At 43.4% G+C, this 23,438-nt stretch overlaps 1 protein-coding gene across 1 annotated transcript in view; it reads right to left on the bottom strand.

Moving 5' to 3' along the window:
• The window catches only part of KATNAL1 (katanin catalytic subunit A1 like 1), a 96,785-nt gene extending 76,775 nt beyond the window's left edge, over positions 1-20,010 (bottom strand). Inside the window, exon 1 of the mRNA XM_063429480.1 lies at positions 19,894-20,010. The gene's annotated coding sequence lies outside the window, so the exon portion shown is untranslated. The remainder of the gene's footprint in view (positions 1-19,893) is intronic.
• Between the last annotated feature and the right edge of the window lie 3,428 nt (positions 20,011-23,438).

Here is a 23,438-nt window from a genome sequence, read left to right as displayed (position 1 = left end):
AGGGTGAAAGCTATTGGCCTGAAGTATAGTATTTCGGTCCGTCGGCTTGGAGTATAGAGTATAAGCCAGCTTCATCCCCTCACGGAGTACTCTGATGTCCAAAAAATCAACAGTTGTCTCATCCATTATCGCTGTAAGTTTGATGTTACTTGTGCTTAAGTTGATGGATTGGACCATCTCTTGGGCCTCAGCTATGGTACCAGTAACCAGCATAAAGATATCGTCGATATATCTTGCATATTTCAGAATGCGGTCTTGGTAAGGTTCCAATATAAATCTATTTTCGAATTCGAACATATAACCGTTGGCATACATGGGTGCCATGGCTGCACCCATGGATGTACCGGCGATTTGTCTGTACCACTCCGTCTCGAACCTGAAGTAATTCTGGGAAAGGACTATTTCCAAGAGCTCCAACGTGAACTCTACAGGAGGACCTGTATAGTGCGTGGACTGCGATAGTATTGATCTCATTGCGTCTATACCCTCCTGATGGGGTATCACGGTGTATAGACTTGACACATCGCATGTCAGTAGAACAACCGGTTCAGAAGGTAATGTTGTCTCGGATAATAACCTTACGAAACTCGGGGTGTCCTTTATACAGGTGGAAAGGTGTTCAATGGGTTCTTTAAACAAGAAATCAAGCCACTTAGCCAGAGGTTCCAGAACTCCCCCAATCGCTGAAACTATGGGGCGGCCCGGAGGTTTGTCCAAATTTTTATGGACTTTAGGTAATGAATAAATTACTGGGGTTCTTGGTGACGTTGCCTGGAGGTATTGATAAAGTTCCATGGAGATATAGTTGGAGCGAAGCCCTCTTGATAGACATTCTTCAATCTGGTTAATAACCAGATCCGTAGGATCCTTTGATAGTTTGACATATGTGTTATGGTCCGACAGTTGTGATAGGATTTCAGACCGATAGTCTGAATAATTTTGGATGACGATGCCACCCCCTTTGTCGGCCGGACGGATGATGATCTCCTTATCAGCAGATAAGGATTTGATAATGGCTCGTTCATTCTTAGTACAATTTGAATGATGTGGATGGTTGTGTTTCAAGTGGTCAGACGATTCCTTCTGCACTGAACGTAGGAAGGACTTAATGGATACTTGATTGGGCATGGGGTCGAATGTGCTTTTCGTTCTGAATTTGTTAATAGAATTCGTTGTATCCTTAGTTTTGGTCTTAAAAAAATCTTTTAATCTTAACGACCGACCGAATTTATAAAGTTCAACTTCCCAATCCAAGGGCTTAACTCCAGACGTAGGGACAAATGATAAGCCTTTACTGAGCATACTGGTTTCTTCCGATGTCAGAGCTCTAGAGGATAGATTGAAAATTGGGGCTATCTCTGTTGACGGGGTGGCCGTCCTCTTGCCCCAGAAGGTACGCCCCCTCTGGCCACGTCTAGTGATGTACCTCCGCCTGCTACTCCGTATCTGCTCTGGTACCGTGTCCGTATAGACGGTTCTTCGGCTGCTGCCCTGTCTAAAAAAGGTTGTGCAGTGCTTGATGAGCTGTCTGTTCTCCGTGTTGAAAAAGAATCATGTGGTAGTTCAGACTCAGAGGTGGATTCTCCTGAAGTTCTATCTATTGTGAACTGTCTAGGTTTACGGATGGGTCTGCGTTTCTTAATGAAGTACGGTGTATCCGACTTTCCACTGAGCCATCTATATACCCGATGCTCCTTATAATCCGCTGTCACCCTCTCCTGTTTTTCTCTTTTGAATCTCACCAGGTCAGTTTTGTAATTCTTAATGTTGTCCTCCAGTTTTAATAGGGTAGTTGCCGATTCCGGTGCTGATAGTAGTACAGCCTGTCTTGTTTCTAATTCGGAGATCCTCCTCCTAATTTGAATTAAATCTTCTTTAACGTCCTCAATGATGATGAGCATCAGGTCTAGTGAACATTTATTTAGAACTGAGATCCAGCGTTTACAGACCTGTGGCTTCAATCTACCGATAGTGGGGATATTCTTGACCCGAAAACCTCGTGGAATCTGTAACTTGCGGTGGTATTCAGACAGGAAGAGCCCATGCAGGTCCAAATCAGTCTCTCGTTTTCTAAGTCTTAATAATTCAAAATAAATGTCCCTTAGAGACGTGGTATTAGGTAAATCAGATGTAGATGTAGCCCACCGTATCCTATCTGCATCCTCCTCACTGTACTGCCATGTTTCCGCCTGTTCAACTAAACCACCAGCCAATGTAAAAAAATCTTCCATAGATGAAAAAAATGTGGGATAATAAATTGAATCCAATATATACAATTATATATAAGTACTCACTATGGTACCAAAATAACGTTCTCCAAAAGAGCAGATGAATATAAATCCAGGAGTAATTCGAACTCCAAAATCAGGGTGCATAGAAAGCTGGCTCCTGCCACTGAGCCATACATACAACGAAGCAAAATAATCCTGCACTCCACAATCCAAATGTAAACGCCCGGTGCTTGTCCAGCAAAATACAGACAATGAAAGGAAGATAGCACTCCCAGGACTTGTAAATAAAGTAAAACTTAACTTTTAATCAAAACAGCAGAAGGTCGACGTTTCAGTCTGTTAACCACAGACTTTCATCAGGACTAATGCAACATAGCATAAAATGACATATATATATACAATCAGTACATAATGGTAATCAACTTACCCACCACCAAACCAATTACTTCTCCCTACAAGACAGGCTGTACTACTATCAGCACCGGAATCGGCAACTACCCTATTAAAACTGGAGGACAACATTAAGAATTACAAAACTGACCTGGTGAGATTCAAAAGAGAAAAACAGGAGAGGGTGACAGCGGATTATAAGGAGCATCGGGTATATAGATGGCTCAGTGGAAAGTCGGATACACCGTACTTCATTAAGAAACGCAGACCCATCCGTAAACCTAGACAGTTCACAATAGATAGAACTTCAGGAGAATCCACCTCTGAGTCTGAACTACCACATGATTCTTTTTCAACACGGAGAACAGACAGCTCATCAAGCACTGCACAACCTTTTTTAGACAGGGCAGCAGCCGAAGAACCGTCTATACGGACACGGTACCAGAGCAGATACGGAGTAGCAGGCGGAGGTACATCACTAGACGTGGCCAGAGGGGGCGTACCTTCTGGGGCAAGAGGACGGCCACCCCGTCAACAGAGATAGCCCCAATTTTCAATCTATCCTCTAGAGCTCTGACATCGGAAGAAACCAGTATGCTCAGTAAAGGCTTATCATTTGTCCCTACGTCTGGAGTTAAGCCCTTGGATTGGGAAGTTGAACTTTATAAATTCGGTCGGTCGTTAAGATTAAAAGATTTTTTTAAGACCAAAACTAAGGATACAACGAATTCTATTAACAAATTCAGAACGAAAAGCACATTCGACCCCATGCCCAATCAAGTATCCATTAAGTCCTTCCTACGTTCAGTGCAGAAGGAATCGTCTGACCACTTGAAACACAACCATCCACATCATTCAAATTGTACTAAGAATGAACGAGCCATTATCAAATCCTTATCTGCTGATAAGGAGATCATCATCCGTCCGGCCGACAAAGGGGGTGGCATCGTCATCCAAAATTATTCAGACTATCGGTCTGAAATCCTATCACAACTGTCGGACCATAACACATATGTCAAACTATCAAAGGATCCTACGGATCTGGTTATTAACCAGATTGAAGAATGTCTATCAAGAGGGCTTCGCTCCAACTATATCTCCATGGAACTTTATCAATACCTCCAGGCAACGTCACCAAGAACCCCAGTAATTTATTCATTACCTAAAGTCCATAAAAATTTGGACAAACCTCCGGGCCGCCCCATAGTTTCAGCGATTGGGGGAGTTCTGGAACCTCTGGCTAAGTGGCTTGATTTCTTGTTTAAAGAACCCATTGAACACCTTTCCACCTGTATAAAGGACACCCCGAGTTTCGTAAGGTTATTATCCGAGACAACATTACCTTCTGAACCGGTTGTTCTACTGACATGCGATGTGTCAAGTCTATACACCGTGATACCCCATCAGGAGGGTATAGACGCAATGAGATCAATACTATCGCAGTCCACGCACTATACAGGTCCTCCTGTAGAGTTCACGTTGGAGCTCTTGGAAATAGTCCTTTCCCAGAATTACTTCAGGTTCGAGACGGAGTGGTACAGACAAATCGCCGGTACATCCATGGGTGCAGCCATGGCACCCATGTATGCCAACGGTTATATGTTCGAATTCGAAAATAGATTTATATTGGAACCTTACCAAGACCGCATTCTGAAATATGCAAGATATATCGACGATATCTTTATGCTGGTTACTGGTACCATAGCTGAGGCCCAAGAGATGGTCCAATCCATCAACTTAAGCACAAGTAACATCAAACTTACAGCGATAATGGATGAGACAACTGTTGATTTTTTGGACATCAGAGTACTCCGTGAGGGGATGAAGCTGGCTTATACTCTATACTCCAAGCCGACGGACCGAAATACTATACTTCAGGCCAATAGCTTTCACCCTGGTTCATTAAAAAACTCTCTGCCCTACTCGCAATTTTTGCGTGTCTTGAGGAACAACTCAGATCCTTTGAGAGCCCAAGAACAGTTGGGGTTAATGTGGGAGAAGTTTCGACAACGTGGATATACATGCCAGATCCTACAGAAGGCACTTGACCGAGGGTTGGCTACAATTGACACTCCTGCTCCAAAGACAAAGACTGACAGATTGGTCTTCCCCACCACGTTCACAACATCATCTCTTAAATTCAAACAAATCATTGAGGCAAATTGGAGAACACTCAGTAACGATGTAACATTACCTCCAATATTCCAGAATCCTCCGATGTTTTGCTACAAGAGGAACAAGAATCTGAGGGATTTGTTAGTTAACACCGATCCAGTCCACTGCTATACGAAGGGTAATACTCCACAGAACCTGGGATGTTATCGCTGTCTTGGATGTGTGACTTGTGGACACATGATCCCTGGAAAGACGTTCACACATCCACACACGGGGGCTAGTTTCCGCATCCAACATCGATTATCTTGTACCAGTGACTTCGTGATATATAAACTCATGTGTCCTTGTGGTTTAACGTACATTGGGAAAACGGACTTGCCCCTGAGGGAACGTATCCGAAACCATAGGTCCAGCATTAGAACAGCTTATAGGGACCAGAAGTCGGAGTTACCGGTAGCGAAGCACTTTCTTGAACTGGGCCATAATTTGCCATCTATGAAGCTCATGGCTATCGATCATGTACCTGCACCTAGGAGGGGGGGAGATCGTAAAAGAATGCTCCTACAAAGAGAACTGTTCTGGATAAGGACTTTACAAACGGTCCACCCTCTTGGACTGAATGAAAAATATTCACTATCTGTGTTCTTATGATCTAATATTTTGAATGACCTGATGTATACTGACATAGGTGTTGGGAGCCCGCCCTTGGGGTTAAGCTACCTCCCTGGTTGTTCAGTTTCGAGGATGGTCATTTGCTTCATAACCCTATATGTTTCATATTTCTATGTTTTCTATAAGTAATAATTACTAGTATAGCTTTTGGACTGGCAGGGGTACCCATTTATATAGTGGGTTCTCCATGTGTGTTTTTCTCTAATTCTACTTATCTAGATGTTTTATAATAGGTTGTACCATAACAGGCTATTTAAATATTATTTTTACAAGCCACCGAGTAGATATACCCTATTATCTTGGCTATTGTACATTTGGGACACTACCTGGTCTCCTTATGGATTTTTATATCGTGGTCTAAGTACCCTGGACATTGGTTGGTCCATTTGAATTGTTTTCTTAGTCACTAAATTTGTTGGGCTACCAAGACAATCTATTTGACTAGTAGGCGCTGTGATTGTAGATAGTGTATATAGTGTATATATTGTACACACTTTGCTGGATTTAAGGGTCTTTTTCCCTATACTGATATTATGGACCTGTCTATCTAATCTGTAATTAACATTGAGCTTCCTATAGAGTTCATCCCTGCAGGGTCCTATCGATCAAATTTATCTGCCTAGAACTGTATGTACTTAAAGCTTTGAATCTCCCGGCTATATAGTGATAGTGGTTACATTTCTGTATTCAGTTCGTTAATACTGTCCATGTGTTCTTCTCAATGCCGTTTCAGCCGTTCATTATTGTTTTTATTTGGTTGCCATGGAGTTTATTTCCATGACAACACTCCCCATGATGCCGACGGGCGTGTGGTCACGTGGCGTGATGACGCCGGCGCCGTGTGATGACGTCATTGCGACGCACGCACTGGCGTCGGCGGAACCCGCGGCAAACCCAGCCGGAGCTGATAGGGAGAAGTAATTGGTTTGGTGGTGGGTAAGTTGATTACCATTATGTACTGATTGTATATATATATGTCATTTTATGCTATGTTGCATTAGTCCTGATGAAAGTCTGTGGTTAACAGACTGAAACGTCGACCTTCTGCTGTTTTGATTAAAAGTTAAGTTTTACTTTATTTACAAGTCCTGGGAGTGCTATCTTCCTTTCATTGTCTATACATATATATATATACACATACACACACACACACGGTTATTTGATAGATAGATATATATAGAATGTCATTCTAAGTGTATTTTGTTACACACACACACATATACATATATATATATATTAATAACAAAATACAGTTAGAATGAAATTACATTTGGATAATTAATTTATATAAAATTTTGTGTCAATATTTTAATTATACGTATATATATATATGTAGATCTATATATATATATATATATATATATATATATATACACACACACACTTATATTAGTATTAAATATTAAATATATATATAAATAAAACTTTTAATTTATTTTTAAAGATGTTTAATTTTTTTTTTTTTTACACTACCTACCAGCAGGGGGACTGTCTGATATTTTAGACAGTCCCCCTGCTGGCAGATCCATAGCCAGCTATAGGGGTCCATGTGATCGCTCTTTGAGAGCGATCACATGGCCCCCGGGGGCCTCATTTGCCGTGGGAGGGCTGCCTGGGCTGTCGGGTTTTTCATCCCCCCTCCCCCCCCCAACCCATGACTCCTCTTCTGCAATTGTCAAAAATAACCCACTACATTCTCAGTGATTACTTTTCTAGCAACCTATTTTCAGTATCCCTACTTTTACCCTTTTTGTCCCTATACCCCACTCCCTTTAGCTTGTAAGCTCATTGAGCAGGGCTCTCAACCCCTCTGTTCCTGTGCGTCCATTTGTCTGGTTACAATTACGTGTGTTAGTTCACCCATTGTACAGGCTACGGAATTTGCTGGCGCTATATAAATAATAATAATGAGTTTAAGCATGCGTGGGATAGGCATAAGGCTATCCTAGACTTAAGATAAGGCTAGGGACTAATGAAAGTATTTAGAAAACTGGGCAGACTAGATGGGCCAAATGGTTCTTATCTGCCGTCACATTCTATGTTTAGAATAGTGGATCGCAGATAAGTGTTTCCTAAACACTGACCTTTGGTAATACATAAATTACGAAATTCACAACCATGTATCAGAACATATTTAAAGAGCATAGTGGCCGCAGTCTGTTCTTTCAAATATTTAGATATGTTGCTAGACCTCAATAGACGAGGTGCCCTGTACACAAACAAATCCTGAATTAGCCCCACCGTAAGGAAACAGATGCCGGTCACTGAATATGGTGATGTAGTGTATGTACCTGCGCCGCAATCCCACCTTAATAAACGTATTACATTATACAACTCGTTCTGCCACTTTGTGCTACACTGTAATTACATGGCCAACCATTGTTAAAAGACCTAAACTGGCTGTCGCTGGAATCCCGACGCACACTTTATCATTCCAGCATTGTATTTAAGAGCTTTTCTGGGAAGCTCCCACCCTGAGTAGAATGCTCTCCTCAACTGTTCCCACCTCCTATAACCTTCGATCCAATACCAGCACTGTATTTAGCATACCGCAACCTGATGATGCAAAAATAACCCCTATGGGGCATCTTTATGTTGCTGCACATTATGTCTGACCTGATTTAACTAGTACACAGCAATCCAGAGATGCAGCTAGAATGGCTCGATTTGTTTAATTTTTATGTATTTGGAGTCCGGGCAGTGTGGACACTTACTCCATACTATAGTGTGAGGGACGGATTAGTTCATTGCTGTAGTTAGTTTAATAGTTAGGTAGGAATCCAGTAGGCGTTATATCATGACCACTGATACTAGCAATACCGTGGGTACATGTGATTCTTTCTGGGGGTTGTTCTCCCATTATCATTTCCTTTCTCCTGTCAGGATTTGATTGCTACATAGGTTCCTAATGTTAGGTTCCCTTGTAGGCACTACTATGTTCCATTTATCAGCACAGGCTGAAGCCTTTCACAGTCACTGTGTCTGATACATCACCACATGTTTAGCAGTATTATACTTTTCCTTCCTCTTAAACATTAGTTAAGTGTTCTTGCATAGCAAGACCACTTAATGTTATCTCACATATATATTATTATAGCCAAATTTGCCACCCTAACTCCTCCCACAGTTTTTACACTACATAGACAAAAATATACCAAAACGTGCAGATTGTTCCCGATCGGATTGCTATTACTTTGTGGAACGTTTCTCCAAATGGTTCTCGGAATATCGTCGTTCTTGTGGCGAGATTTGTCCCATAGGAATGAATGGCAAAGCTAGAGAGTGGGAGCTGGCAAAAGCTGAAAAATCAGGACATGATTTCTAAACTGCCACCACTCCCTCATTTTCAGGCCCACCTACACAAATCTTATATCAAAACGTTCAGCTTTCCCTGCGCTTTCCCTGCTGCCACAAAAAATATCCACAGCTAAGCCATAGTCCTTATAGTTTTCACAATACGACCATTTGTTTGCAACTCACGCAGTCCATTGACATTCATTGAAACTCCACTCTGCAAAGCTCACATTTGAAGGGCAATTTCTAAACTGCCACTGTGCCTTCATTGTTAATAGCTCAGAGACATACTATACATCAAAAACAGTAATTTTACTTACCGTAAATTCCTTTTTTCTTAGTATAGTGGCAGTACTTACAAGTGGGATGTTCCTTAGGATTCTGGACAAGAAGCTCCCCCTTCTTTAGAATTTAAATGCTGTGCTCCGCCTGCTGCCTCCATATAAGCTGTAACTCAGAGACACTCACCAGTAATACAAAAGAACCAAAAAACGGAGACCGAATGATGCATAGAATTTAATCTATTTGAAAGCGGAGGGAAAGCCAGTACTGCCACTATACTAAGAAAAAAGGAATTTACGGTAAGTAAAATTACTGTTTTTCCCTTCGTATAGTGGCAGTACTTACAAGTGGGATATAGCAAGACCCCTGCAAACAACAAAGGGTGGGAACTCAGCAGGCCACAGCTTGTAGCACCTTACGCCCAAAGCAGCTTCAGATGATGAGAATACGTCCAGCCTACAATGCTTGATAAAAGTATGTAAGGAAGACCAAGCAGCAGCTTTGCAGATGTCTTCAGGTGAGGCGGCTGCTCTTTCAGCCCAGGAGGTCGTCATAGCTCTAGAGGCACGAGCCTTTAAAGGGAAACTAAGGGGAATCCCTTTGGATTGATAAGCCAACCTGATTGTATACGTTAGCCATCAGGCCAAAGAGGGTCCTGAGACAGCACAACCCCTGTTAGCGCCATGAAAGAATACACATAGATCTAAGGATCTAATCCCTGAGTCATCTGAAGACAGATTTTCAGGGATCTTCTAACATCTAGGAGATGTCACATTCTTTCCAGATCCGACGAAGGAAAATGATAAAACCCCGGTAGGACAATAGGTTGGTAATTGCAGCACCAAAAAAAACCTTAGGCAAAAAAGAAAGCTTGGTGTGCAGGACCACCTAGTTGCGATGAAAAAGGTGAATTCCGGAGAGAAAGAGAGAGCTCGGATCACACCTACTCAACTAGCAGAGGCGATAGGCACCCGGAAAACCGTCTTGAAGGTAAGAAACTTGATAGGAACCTCCAGTAAATGTTCAAATGGTGGTTCGCAAAGGGCTCGAAGCACCAGACAGATCCCAAGTAGGGAAAGGTACTACTTAGGAGGCCTCTTAAGCCTTATGGACTTAAGAAATCTTAGAAAAATCAGGTTTGAGGCAAAGCCACGAACCAGGAAGTGATTTAGAGCTGAAATCTGGCCTTTGAGCGTAAAACTCCCAGGCCGGCTTCAAACCCATCTTGCAAAAAAGAAAGATTTTCCGGGATAGAGGTTTTGGCCGGATCCAACCTCGAAGTGAACACCAGGTTCTGAACTTCATCCAAACTCTGAAATAGATTTACGAAGTGGACCAGCGGACAGAAGACAGCAACACATCACATAAAGGTCAGAGAGACCATGGCCTTGAAGGATCACCCTTGCAGCAACCATGCAGTCAGGTGAAAAATATCCAGAGTTTCCACGGGGAGAGTCACATTCTCCAATATTTGAGAAGAGACTGGAGATGCCAACGTGAGATTGTCAAGTTTTCCACTTCCGAAAACCAACTCCTGTTCGGCCAGAAGGGCAGGACTGCCAATTACTTGCCTTCTTCATCTTACTTATGAACAATCCGTGGTATAAGAGCGACAGGAGGGAAAACATAAGCCATGTCGAAGGTCCAAGGTATCGATAGACCGTCTAGGACAACTGGGTACTCTCCTGAATGGAGAGAAGCAAAACATTGAACTTTCCTGTATCTCCTTGTGGCAAACAGGTCTATCTCCGGCCTGCCGAAGCGTGAACCCAGCGCCAAAAAATTTAGCTTGACAGTGCCCAGTCTGCCTGAGACCAAAGTCTACGGCTGAGGCCGTCTGCACTAACTTTAGAGACCCTCTGACCTGGGTAGCTGATATAGCGAGAAGATTCGCTTGAGCCCAAGACATATGAGGTAGCAGAGCTCTTGAAGAGCTTTTACCTTCGTGCCACCCTGGCGAAAAAAAACACTGTAGTGGCGTCGTCCGACTGAATCCTCATTGCCTGATTTGTGATGGCTGAACGGAAGGAAACCAGTGCCTTCCAAACCGCATTAATCCCTGAAACTTCAGGAAGCGCCTGACTCCACTCTGTTCCAAGACCCTGACGGAACTGAGAAGCTAGATGGGCGCCCCAACCCATCTGGGAGGCATATGTGGATATCATAAACCATTGTTTCTGAGCAAACGATAGGCCCTTTGAGATTTTGCTTCTGTGTTTCCACCAGTTCAGGAGTCCTTTCACCCCTTTGGATAGGTGGAAGGGAGAGTCTAGATCTTCCTGTTTTCGTGTCCATTGGGAAAGGATGTCCCATTGCAATGGTTTTGCTTCTGCCTTAGCCCAGGCCACTGCTGGGATTGCAGAAGCGAGGAGGCCTAGAACCTCATAGCATCTCTGATTGAACTTAGGTTTTTATGCAGCTTTGATACGGCTTTTAAAATCCTCATTTGTTTCACTAATGGTAGAAAAAGAGAGAGGGACTGTGAATTTCCTCTAAGACCCAAGAACTCTAGACTTCGTGACGCAGTCAGCTTGGATTTTTCCAGGTTCAGGATCCAACCGTGATCTCTTAAAACCTTCATTGTAATCGTGAGATGAAGATTTAGCAGTTGTCTTTATTGGGCCTTCAGGAACCAAACGTCCAGGTATGGAACAATCGAGATACCTTTCAGACGTAAAACCACTGCTATGGATGCCAGGATTTCCGTAAAAGCTCGAAGAGCTGAGGACAGGCCAAAGGGAAGAGTTTAAATGTAAATGGAGAATCCTTCGCTTTCTTGAAACAAGAATGCTTGGGCACTTCCGGATTTGAACCCGGGACCTCTCGCACCTGAAGCGAGAATCATACCACTAGACCAACAAGCCAGTGTTGCTAGAACCGCAAACCTGAGAAACTTCCAGGAAGATTCTTGAAACCGGTACATGGAGATAAGCATATTTAAACCAACTCTTCATGTAATCTCCCTTTGTAAAATGTGTGTCAAAAGACAAAATACGTTCCATACGGAACTTCTGTCATGGTAAGCAGGTGTTTACTAGTTTCCATCTGGTTTTTGAACCAGAAAAAAAGGCGTGAGTAAACTCCCTGAAATACCCAACGTTTGGGTACTTCTCTACCACATTTCTTAAAGAAGAAGAGAATTTGTTTACTCTTGATGGATAGCTTGACAGTAGGAAGGATGGACGTGGTTTCGATGAAACTTTATTCTGTAACCTTCTGAAATGGTTCTTGTAATCCACCTATGAAGCACTCTTTCCTAGTCTTGGGTGAAGAACCGAAGGCGTCCTCCCATTCTTATGGCGTCAAAACTTCCTCTTTTGTCATGCCTGTTGGATTCCTGTCAAGACCACTGGCTGTTTATTTGAGGTACATAGTTGGTCTCCCATACAAGTACTAACCAGGCCCGAGTCTGGATGGCTTCTGAGATCTGACGAGATCAGGGATTTTCAGGCTGGTATGGCCATAGGCCATCATGCTTTTGAAACCTGCAAAACCGCCCTGGTAACGAAAGGACCTCTGACCCTTGTACTGAAAACTTTAATATCCCTGGGTTCTTGAATCCAGAGGCAGGGCTTTCTTCGTATCAGACATCTGTCTAACAATGTCTTCCAAAGGAGTGCCAAAAAAAAAAAAAAATTTTTGTTCCTTTCAAAGGGTAATTCACATAAGGATGCCTTAGACGCAGAGTCAGCTGTCCATGTTCGTAGCCAAAGAGCTCTTCTGGCTACTGACGACAAACCCATAATCCTCGCTGATAAACAAAGAAAACTCATCTTTCAGTAGGAACAAGAGATGGGAAGGATCTGTATCAGATTTCCCATAATGGAATCTTCCAGGGCTTGTAGCCAAACGCTCTGAGCTCTGAGAACCGCTGAACCTGCAAATTCAGCTCTGCACTGATATCCTGCGGCCTGGAATATACTACACGAAGTTTCGGCCCGTTCGTCCATTGGGTCTTTAAGCCCTGAGACTTCGCCAATGGGTATAGTGGTTTTCTTTGATAGCTGGTCAATCTGAACATCCACTTAGGAAGATCTTCCCATTTTTCTCCAGACTGTAGCTTGACTTGAACGTACGTCTTTCAAGATTCTTTCATTCTCTATGATGGAGATCCAAGATTTAAGGAGACATTGGGAAACCTTTAACCTTACCCTTGGTAGGTTCAGTTTCTTGTACCGCCGTCGTCACTTCTTTAATAAATTTCTTCAGCTCTTCTGGTGGAAACCCCTCCTCCACACTTGAAGCCAGGCTGGAAATATCCGAAGGCGAAGAGACGTCAGACACAGAAGGAGATCTATTCCTCCTACGCTGTGTGGGCAGTTTCTCCCGAATAGCTTCAAATGTCTGGGACAAATTTTCCTGAAACCAGCCCAGGAAGGATGCCATATCAGTCTGCTCGGCTTTTACTAGCCGATCCGTTGCGCACTGATTGCATGTATTTTTGCGACATCCGTCAGGTAGAGGTAACGCACATTCCAGACAACATAAGTGCTTAGATTTACTTGTGGTGTTTGGAACAGAAGTTGACATCTTGTCTATATCTGTCTTATCTGGAGACATAGGACTTATTCTAGAAGCATGCATAAAAACAAAAGGTGAAAAAAAGGAGAGTTCAATAGTTAAACCTCACCTTAAATCACCTAAGATCCGTGTAGGAGGGCAGGTGACACGGAGAACCAGAACTGTACACCCACCCTTGGGGTCAGGAAGGTCCTGCACAGCCATGTATCCAAATTTTAAATTTGGCGCCAAACACCGTTTCGCGCATGCTCAGTAGCGTGATTCTGTGTTTGGTGGAACGCAAAGCCTCCCGGGCGTGCGTTCCACCGCTGTGCGCATGCGTAATGAGCAATGAAGGAGAACCGCCTGGGAACTCCGTCAGAAAAAACCACAAAAGACAGTACCCGGTCACGTTCCGTAACGCGAACCCGGAAGTACTGTTGCCGCTCAGTTCCCGCCCGGGAAACTATCGGGCACTCACCTCCCGGTCAGCAACCTGTGCTGAACGCACCAAATCTCCACCTGCACTGTGGGGGAACCTGTCCGTCCCGTTGCCGGGACAAGAAGAACTGGTGAGTGTCTCTGAGTTACAGCTTATATGGAGGCAGCAGGCGGAGCACAGCATTTAAATTCTAAAGAAGGGGGAGCTTCTTGTCCAGAATCCTAAGGAACATCCCACTTGTAAGTACTGCCACTATACGAAGGGAAAATGTAGGTCTGGGTCTTGTGATTCTCACAATATAGAGCTCTTCACTGTAGGATTTAAAATACGACCGTTTGAAGATGGCAACCGCAAAAATACTCTGACCTGTGCCAGGCTGCAGCAGCAAGTGATGTCATAGACAGGGCCTTTTGCACTTGCTAATGTTTTATAACTGTATGTTTTAATGTTACTGTGAAGCACTTTGGGCAACAACGTTGCAATTAAATGTGCTATATAAATAAATAATAACAGTTACTCCGCCCACTCCAGTTGTAGACTACTGGTGGAGGCAAGAACACTTCACACAATTTCCCCAGAAATTGTAGCTTTTCTAGTTACAATTTAATGTAACACTTTGTTGTTCTACTATTTGTTGTTGGATTTCCTCTTTATTGTTGCTGCCCAATTAATCTAATGTACAGCATTATAGATAAGTTTGCTCTTGCCAAGTACTATCTTGCAGCTACTTGGCAGTCATTTATTGATTTTAACAGCACAATAATCAGTGATTGTATTTAATTAGGGTGTATTATATTTGATATTTGGTATGGTTTTTTCTTTACATTTTTGTATAGTGAATATTTTTTTCCAATACAAGTTTATTTTATGTATGGTCAAGTTACCCTGAATGTATGGGTTATATCTACCAGTAATAGGTAGATCATCTATTTCTGTCTAAAATCCATTTACTGACTAGTTCCCTATTAGGAAACACCTTATTGTTAAAAAGTATGTTTATTACCTATATACAAACATGAATATGATACACATACATTAATAACGTGTATTCATGCAAATTTAGGCCCAAAGGGTGGATTTTTAAAAGATTCTCCAGCCTATTTTAGCCTAAATTCTGAAATTTATCGTTCACAAAAAAAAAAAAAATCTTAGTTTAGTGAATACCCTTGCCCGTTTCCCAGTGTTTCTGGCCCTGGTGTCAAACTCCATCCCTATAGTATATCCAGTGCACTCGTAGGATTTAAGAACAAAATTACTTCTTTATTTTTACCAGGAATGCAAAGGCATACACACAAGTAGATTGCTCCCTTCCATGATATCCTCATGTACTGGGAGTAATCCACCCACCTGCTGAAAGAACAGAATTAAGAACTTCTAGCTGCTTAGTATAGTGGCACTCCCAGTGATAAAAACAGTATGTATTAATTCTCTCAATGGAAGGCCATTGGCAAGATGGAAACCTAACTTGCATTTTGCTGAAGTGTAGAGCATAGAGCAATCACAGCAGAGGAATGGTAGGTTGAGCAGATAACAAATTCTGTTATGTCCTACATGGCTACTCAGCTAAACAAAGAGTGAAATTATCTAAAAATAAATATAAAAAAAAAAATTAATAATAATAATAATAATAATATTAAATATATTCTCCCACCTGTCAATCAACCCTTTGGCATAGCCTCTATGTCGAAGAATTGATTGACAAGGGAAAGCAGAAAAGACCTCCTATGCGTGGTACTACATAGCAACCACGGTGCATGTGGTGTGGTTTTGCAACTCATTAGCCAACTCTGCTAGTTCTGGCTATGGAGTATAGGAACAGAGTGACTCTAAATTTATCTATGAATTACACTATATTACAGAAGCTGGCCACAAAGCCAGCGTTTCGGTGTCACAGAGGAGGTTTGCCCAGCTTGAGTAAGTGTCTCCAAGCTGGGCAAATCAAAGAAAAAAGTGGGAGAAGCAAAGTGTGGGACCATCCTGGGCAGCAAAAGGACTAGGGTATATTGTATGCATATATTGCCCTAAACTCCTCCTGACACCAGTCCTATGTTCAACCCTAAAATTATCTATGAATTATATTATAATACTAAATCTTTGATTGAACTGAGAGTACTACATGAACTTAAAGGAACACTATAGTATAGTATTCCTGACACTATAGATCTAAACAGCCTCTTAGTCCTCTGGCACCCACTTACCTCCAGTTAAAAATGTGATTTATTCACCTTTTTCCAGTGCCACATGGGTCCGGTCACACAATGGCTCTGCCCAAGCTCAATCCCCTTGGCTGAGATCATCAAACTTGATGATCGCAGCCAATCCAATTCCTTCCCATAGGAAAGAATTGTGAGGCTTTGCGCATGTGCTGCACCAATCAACATCTCCTCATAGAGGAGCGTGGAGACACTGAACGTTAGTGCTGCATTAACCCAGGAAGCACATCTAGCGGTCGTCTGAGTGACTGCCACTAGAGGTGTTCCTAGGCACAGGGCCGGCGCGTCCATAAGGCGGCACAGGCGGCCGCCTTAGGGCGCACGGGCTCTGGGGGCGCAAGATTTCAGTGACCGGCAGGAGGGAAGCTCTCCCTCCTGCCGGGCCACAATCTCGGCCCCCGGTGCGGCGTGCGGCTGTGCTGTAATCAGGCGCGGCGAGGGAGCTCTAACCTCTCTGCTCTGCTCCCTCGCACGCTGTCTGCTGATACCACGGGAGCCGGAATATGAAGTCATATTCCGGCTCCCGCGGTATCAGCAGACAGTGCGCGAGGGAGCAGAGCAGAGAGGTTAGAGCTCCCTCGCCGCGTGTGATCTCAGCACAGCCGCACGCCGCCCAGCAGCCCCACTGGACCCCAGGGAAGGATTCATCATCCACACCAGCTCTCCAGGTAGGGAGGCTGGGTGGAAAATATTTATTTATAAAATAATTAGTGAGTGTATGTGTGTGTGTGCGCGTCTGTGAGTGACAGAGTGTGCGCGTCTGTGAGTGACAGAGTGCGCGCGTCTGTGAGTGACAGAGTGCGCGCGTCTGTGAGTGACAGCGTGCGCGCGTCTGTGAGTGACAGCGTGCGCGCGTCTGTGAGTGACAGCGTGTGTGTGTGCGCATGTGAGTGTATGATGAGTGTGTCTGTCAGTGTATGATGAGTGTGTCTGTCAGTGTATGATGAGTGTGTCTGTCAGTGTATGATGAGTGTGTCTGTCAGTGTATGATGAGTGTGTCTGTCAGTGTATGATGAGTGTGTCTGTCAGTGTATGATGAGTGTGTCTGTCAGTGTATGATGAGTGTGTCTGTCAGTGTATGATGAGTGTGTCTGTCAGTGTATGATGAGTGTGTCTGTCAGTGTATGATGAGTGTGTCTGTCAGTGTATGATGAGTGTGTCTGTCAGTGTATGATGAGTGTGTCTGTCAGTGTGTCTGTCAGTGTATGATGAGTGTGTCTGTCAGTGTATGATGAGTGTGTCTGTCAGTGTATGATGAGTGTGTTTGTCAGTGTATGAGTGTGTGTCTGTCAAATCAGTGAGAGTATGTTTGTCATTGAGTCTGTGTGTGACTATCAGTGTGTCTGTCAGTGACGTCTGTGTGTTTGTCAGTGATGTCTGTGTGTTTGTCATTGAATGTGTGACTTTCAGTGTGTACAGAGTGTAGCGGAGCGCGGTACAGGAGCTTCTGTTTCCTGTACCTGGCCAGACTGACAGGAGGTGCTCACAGAGAGAGCACTCCCTGTCAGTTCGGCCAGGTACAGAAAACTGAAGCTCCTGTACCGCGCTCCACTCCGCTACACTCTGTACACACTGACACACCAGGAAGGGGAGTGTGACCACTAAAGAGGTGTGGGGTGCACCAAGGGACAGGGAGGGAATGGGAGAGAAACACCAAGAGACAGGGAAAAGAGGGGGGAGGGGAGAAGAACACTAAGGGACAGGGAAGGGACCATTAATGGTCGGGGAGGGGAGAGGGGCTGGTTAAGAGGCACATAGGTGAAGATTTTTTTTTGGGGGGGGGGGGGAATGCATCTTCGCCTATGTACCTAAAAATCCAAGCACCGGCCCTAATGGCATTAATGTAAAACACAATCTTTTCTATGAAAAGGAGTTTACATTAAAATGCCTGCAGGGAAATACTATACTCACTCATTAAGCTGTAGTTGTTCTAGTGGCTACAGTGTCCCTTTAATTGTATAAACGCCACACCTGCTTTATTAACCCTTTACCCTACTGCATTAAAGGACCACTATAGTGCCAGGAAAACATATGGACGCTTGCGTGCTCTCACTGTGATTTTCACAGTGAGAATCACGCAAACGCCTCTAGCGGCTGTCAGTGAGACAGCCACTAGAGGATTTGGAGGCTGGATTAACCCATTTATAAACGTTTATAAAAAAATGGGTTAACCCTAGCTGGACCTGGCACCCAGACCACTTCATTAAGCAGAAGTGGTCTGGATGCCTAGAGTGGTCCTTTAAGATCCTGCACTCACAAAATTAACCCCACATTGTGCTGTATAATTAACTCCATATATGGTGCATTAAAGTGGCACTGCCACAAATGATATAATAATTGAATGTCTTATTTGTTTCTTAGTATTACAGGCAACTGAGCGAACAATGAAAGGGTGCCTAAATTAGACCTGGAGCTTTTCAGGACCCCAATGGGGGCTACAGTGCATGAAGTTTTCTCCCCCAGCAATGCCCCTGGGCAGACCAGAGGTGGGAGTTACAGAAGAGTAACACAGATAAGACCCACAAAGCTGAGGACATAGTGCTGGATTGGAGATAGGATGAGTATATCTCGAAATCTTGTAAATCTCGAAAATATGTATCTCTGTCATGCATTACGTATATTAAATGCATTTAGGAGCAATTTATCTGACGCTAAACTTAGCTTGACAAGTTCACTTTATAATAAATAATTGTTTTAAAAAAAAAAAAAAAAAAGAATTGAAAGTTTGATACTTCAAAGACCTGTTTCCCTTTGCTCCAGTCACTACAGCCAAAAAACAATCTAAAACATGCAATGGTGTTGCAACACCCCTTTCAATCACTCTATCTAGGACTAGATACAAGAGGGATTTATTTATTTCACAATTTCACTCAGAACTCTAGGTCAATAAAACTGTGCTTTGTATTTGTACCGTAGTTACCCAGTTATACATATATGCAATTACATAAACAGCTATCAGCAGGTCAGCGAAGTCACTAATAATTACCAGTAGCACCATCTCTTCACAGACAAGTTCCCAAAACACAAATCCCAAATGTTCCCCAATGAAACTGAACTAAAAGGGCTGCTCTAAAACACTAAAATACATATATTATATGTAAAGTAAAAAAATAAATAAGCTGATAATAAAAATTCGCATAAATGGCTACAGACTATTGTACATTCTACATTACAGACTTTTGGGGTGAATCAGGTTAAAGTGTTATTATTAACTTAACCCCTTAAAGACCAAACTTCTGGAATAAAAGGGAATCATGACATGTCACACATGGCATGTGTCCTTAAGGGGTTAAAGAATACTGTGAAATTACCTGACTGTGTAAATATACAGAATTTCTGAAAATAATAATAAAAATCAGCATCAATGTCTCACAATGTTAAAAGTCAGGTGGATGTTGGGAGCACACCGTGTATGCTGTGTCACCCACCCCATGGCAGCCCCCTCACCTCTCTCTCTCTCTCTGTGTGTAAAGTAAAACACCGGGCTCCTGATTTCTATATGCAGCACAATAAGTGTGAGCAGATAGAGGGGATGATGGATCCCTGCTGCAAAGGCTCACGGAACTTGTAGTCCCGCAGTGGTCCCTCTTCCGTTTCGTTCTACGTTCGATTACTGGAACAAGTACTACAAGTCCCCGATGCTCCGCGCGTTACTCCCAGGGTCAGTGAGAGCAGGGTGTCAGGGTGTTGTTTGAATCAGGGATAATTAGCCCGGTAACGGGTAGTGTATGGAGGGTGTAGGTTGGTGTGGTACCGTTACTGCTTGTTAGCTGCTCTTGCAGGATGGCCTTTCCGGTGTTACCGGCCTGGCAGAATGTCAGTTATCAGGCTGTGTTTGCAGGGTTGCCATGGATGCTACTGGATGCTGGAACACTGGAGACGCCCGGGGGGGAGGAGCTTCATTCATACTGTATCAGATCCCCCCTCGCTCTCTCCTCCCTCTCCAGAGACTATCACTGCACAATGACACTATCACTGCACAATGAGACCATCACTGCACAATGAGACCATCACTGCACAATGACACCATCACTGCACAATGACACCATCACTGCACAATGAGACCATCACTGCACAATGACACCATCACTGCACACGGAGACCATCACTGCACAATGAGACCATCACTGCACAATGACACCATCACTGCACAATGACACCATTACTGCACAATGAGACCATCACTGCACAATGACACCATCACTGCACAATGACACCATCACTGCACAATGAGACCATCACTGCACAATGACACCATCACTGCACAATGAGACCATCACTGCACAATGACACCATTACTGCACAATGAGACCATCACTGCACAATGACACCATCACTGCACAATGACACCATCACTGCACAATGAAACCATCACTGCACAATGACCCCATCACTGCACAATGACACCATCACTGCACAATGACACTATCACTGCACAATGAGACCATCACTGCACAATGAGACCATCACTGCACAATGACACTATCACTGCACAATGACACCATCACTGCACAATGACACCATCACTGCACAATGAAACCATCACTGCACAATGACACTATCACTGCACAATGAGACCATCACTGCACAATGAGACCATCACTGCACAATGACACTATCACTGCACAAGGACACTATCACTGCACAAGGACACTATCACTGCACAATGAGACTATCACTGCACAATGACACCATCACTGCACAATGACACCATCACTGCACACGGAGACCATCACTGCACAAGGACACTATCACTGCACAATGACACCATCACTGCACAATGAAACCAACACTGCACAATTACACTATCACTGCACAATGAAACCATCACTGCACAATTACACCATCACTGCACAATGAAACCAACACTGCACAATTACACTATCACTGCACAATGAAACCATCACTGCACAATGACACCATCACTGCACAATGAAACCAACACTGCACAATTACACTATCACTGCACAATGAAACCATCACTGCACAATGACACCATCACTGCACAATGAAACCATCACTGCACAATGACACTATCACTGCACAATGAAACCATCACTGCACAATGACACTAGCACTACACAATGAAACCATCACTGCACAATGACACTATCACTGCGCAATGAGACCATCACTGCACAAATAGAATATTACTGCACAATGACACCATCACTACACAATGACACCATCACTGCACAATGAGATCATCTCTGCACAATGACACCATCACTGCACAATGAGACCATCACTGCACGATGACACCATCACTGCACAATGACATCATCACTGCACAATGAGACCATCACTGCACAATGACACCATCACTGCACAATGAGATCATCACTGCACAATGACACCATCACTGCACAATGAGACCATCACTGCACGATGACACCATCACTGCACAATGACATCATCACTGCACAATGAGACCATCACTGCACAATGACACCATCACTGCACAATGAGACCATCACTGCACAATGAGACCATCACTGCACAATGACACCATCACTGCACAATGAGACCATCACTGCACAATGAAACCATCACTGCACAATGACACCATCACTGCACAATGACACTATCACTGCACAATGAGACCATCACTGCACAATGACACCATCAATGCACAATGACACTATCACTGCACAATGACACCATCACTGCACAATGAGACCATCACTGCACAATGACACCATCACTGCACAATGAGACTATCACTGCACAATGAGACCATCACTGCACAATGACACTATCACTGCACAATGAGAATATCACTGCACAATGAGACCATCACTGCACAATGACACTATCACTGCACAATGAGAATATCACTGCACAATGACACTATCACTGTACAATGACACCATCACTGCACAATGAGACCATCACTGCACAATGCTACTATCACTGCACAATGACACCATCACTGCACAATGAGACCCTCACTGCACAATGAGACCCTCACTGCACAATGAGACCCTCACTGCACAATGAGACCCTCAATGCACAATGAGACCATCACTGCATGGGAGTTATACTGTTTATCCTCTATCAAGCCAGTATTGGCAAAATGTAGACACACACACACTCTCTCTCTCTCTCTCCTATATACTCTGCATCGACTGTACACACACTGTATCCACTATACACGCACTCTGCATCCACTATTGAAACATAGAAACATAGAAACATAGAATGTGACGGCAGATAAGAACCATTCGGCCCATCTAGTCTGCCCAGTTTTCTAAATACTTTCATTAGTCCCTGGCATTATGTTATAGTTAGCATAGCCTTATGCCTATCCCACGGATGCTTAAACTCCTTTACTGTGCTAACCTCTACCACTTCAGCTGGAAGGCTATTCCATGCATCCACTACCCTCTCAGTAAAGTAATACTTCCTGATATTATTTTTAAACCTTTGTCCCTCTAATTTTAGACTATGTCCTCTGGTTGTGGTAGTTTTTCTTCTTTTAAATATAGTCTCCTCCTTTACTGTGTTGATTCCCTTTATGTATTTAAATGTTTCTATCATGTCCCCCCTGTCTCGTCTTTCCACCAAGCTATACATGTTAAGATCCTTTAACCTTTCCTGGTAAGTTTTATCCTGCAATCCATGAACCAGTTTAGTAGCCCTTCTTTGAACTCTCTCTAAGGTATCAATATCCTTCTGAAGATATGGTCTCCAGTACTGTGTACAGTACTCCAAGTGAGGTCTCACCAGTGTTCTGTACAATGGCATGAGCACTTCCCTCTTTCTACTGCTAATACCTCTCCCTATACAACCAAGCATTCTGCTAGCATTTCCTGCTGCTCTATTACATTGTCTGCCTACCTTTAAGTCCTCAGAAATAATCACCCCTAAATCCCTTTCTTCAGATGTTGAGGTTAGGACTCTATCAAATATTCTGTACTCTGCCCTTGGGTTTTTACGTCCAAGATGCATTATCTTGCACTTATCCACATTAAATGTCAGTTGCCACAACTCTGACCATTTTTCTAGTTTACCTAAATCATTTGCCATTTGGATTATCCCTCCTGGAACATCAACCCTGTTACATATCTTAGTATCATCCGCAAAAAGACACACCTTACCATCAAGACCTTCTGCAATATCACTAATAAAAATATTAAAGAGAATGGGTCCAAGTACAGATCTCTGAGGTACCCCACTGGTGACAAGCCCAAGCTTCGAATATACTCCATTGACTACAACCCTCTGTTGCCTGTCACTCAGCCACTGCCTTACCCATTCAACAATATTTGAATCCAAACTCAAAGATTGCAGTTTATT

The sequence above is a fragment of the Pelobates fuscus genome, chromosome 1 (genome assembly GCF_036172605.1).
Source record: "Pelobates fuscus isolate aPelFus1 chromosome 1, aPelFus1.pri, whole genome shotgun sequence".
Classification (NCBI taxonomy): Eukaryota; Metazoa; Chordata; class Amphibia; order Anura; family Pelobatidae; genus Pelobates; species Pelobates fuscus.
Note: the sequence above shows the minus strand (reverse complement) of the source record. Positions and strands in the feature narration are given on the sequence as shown.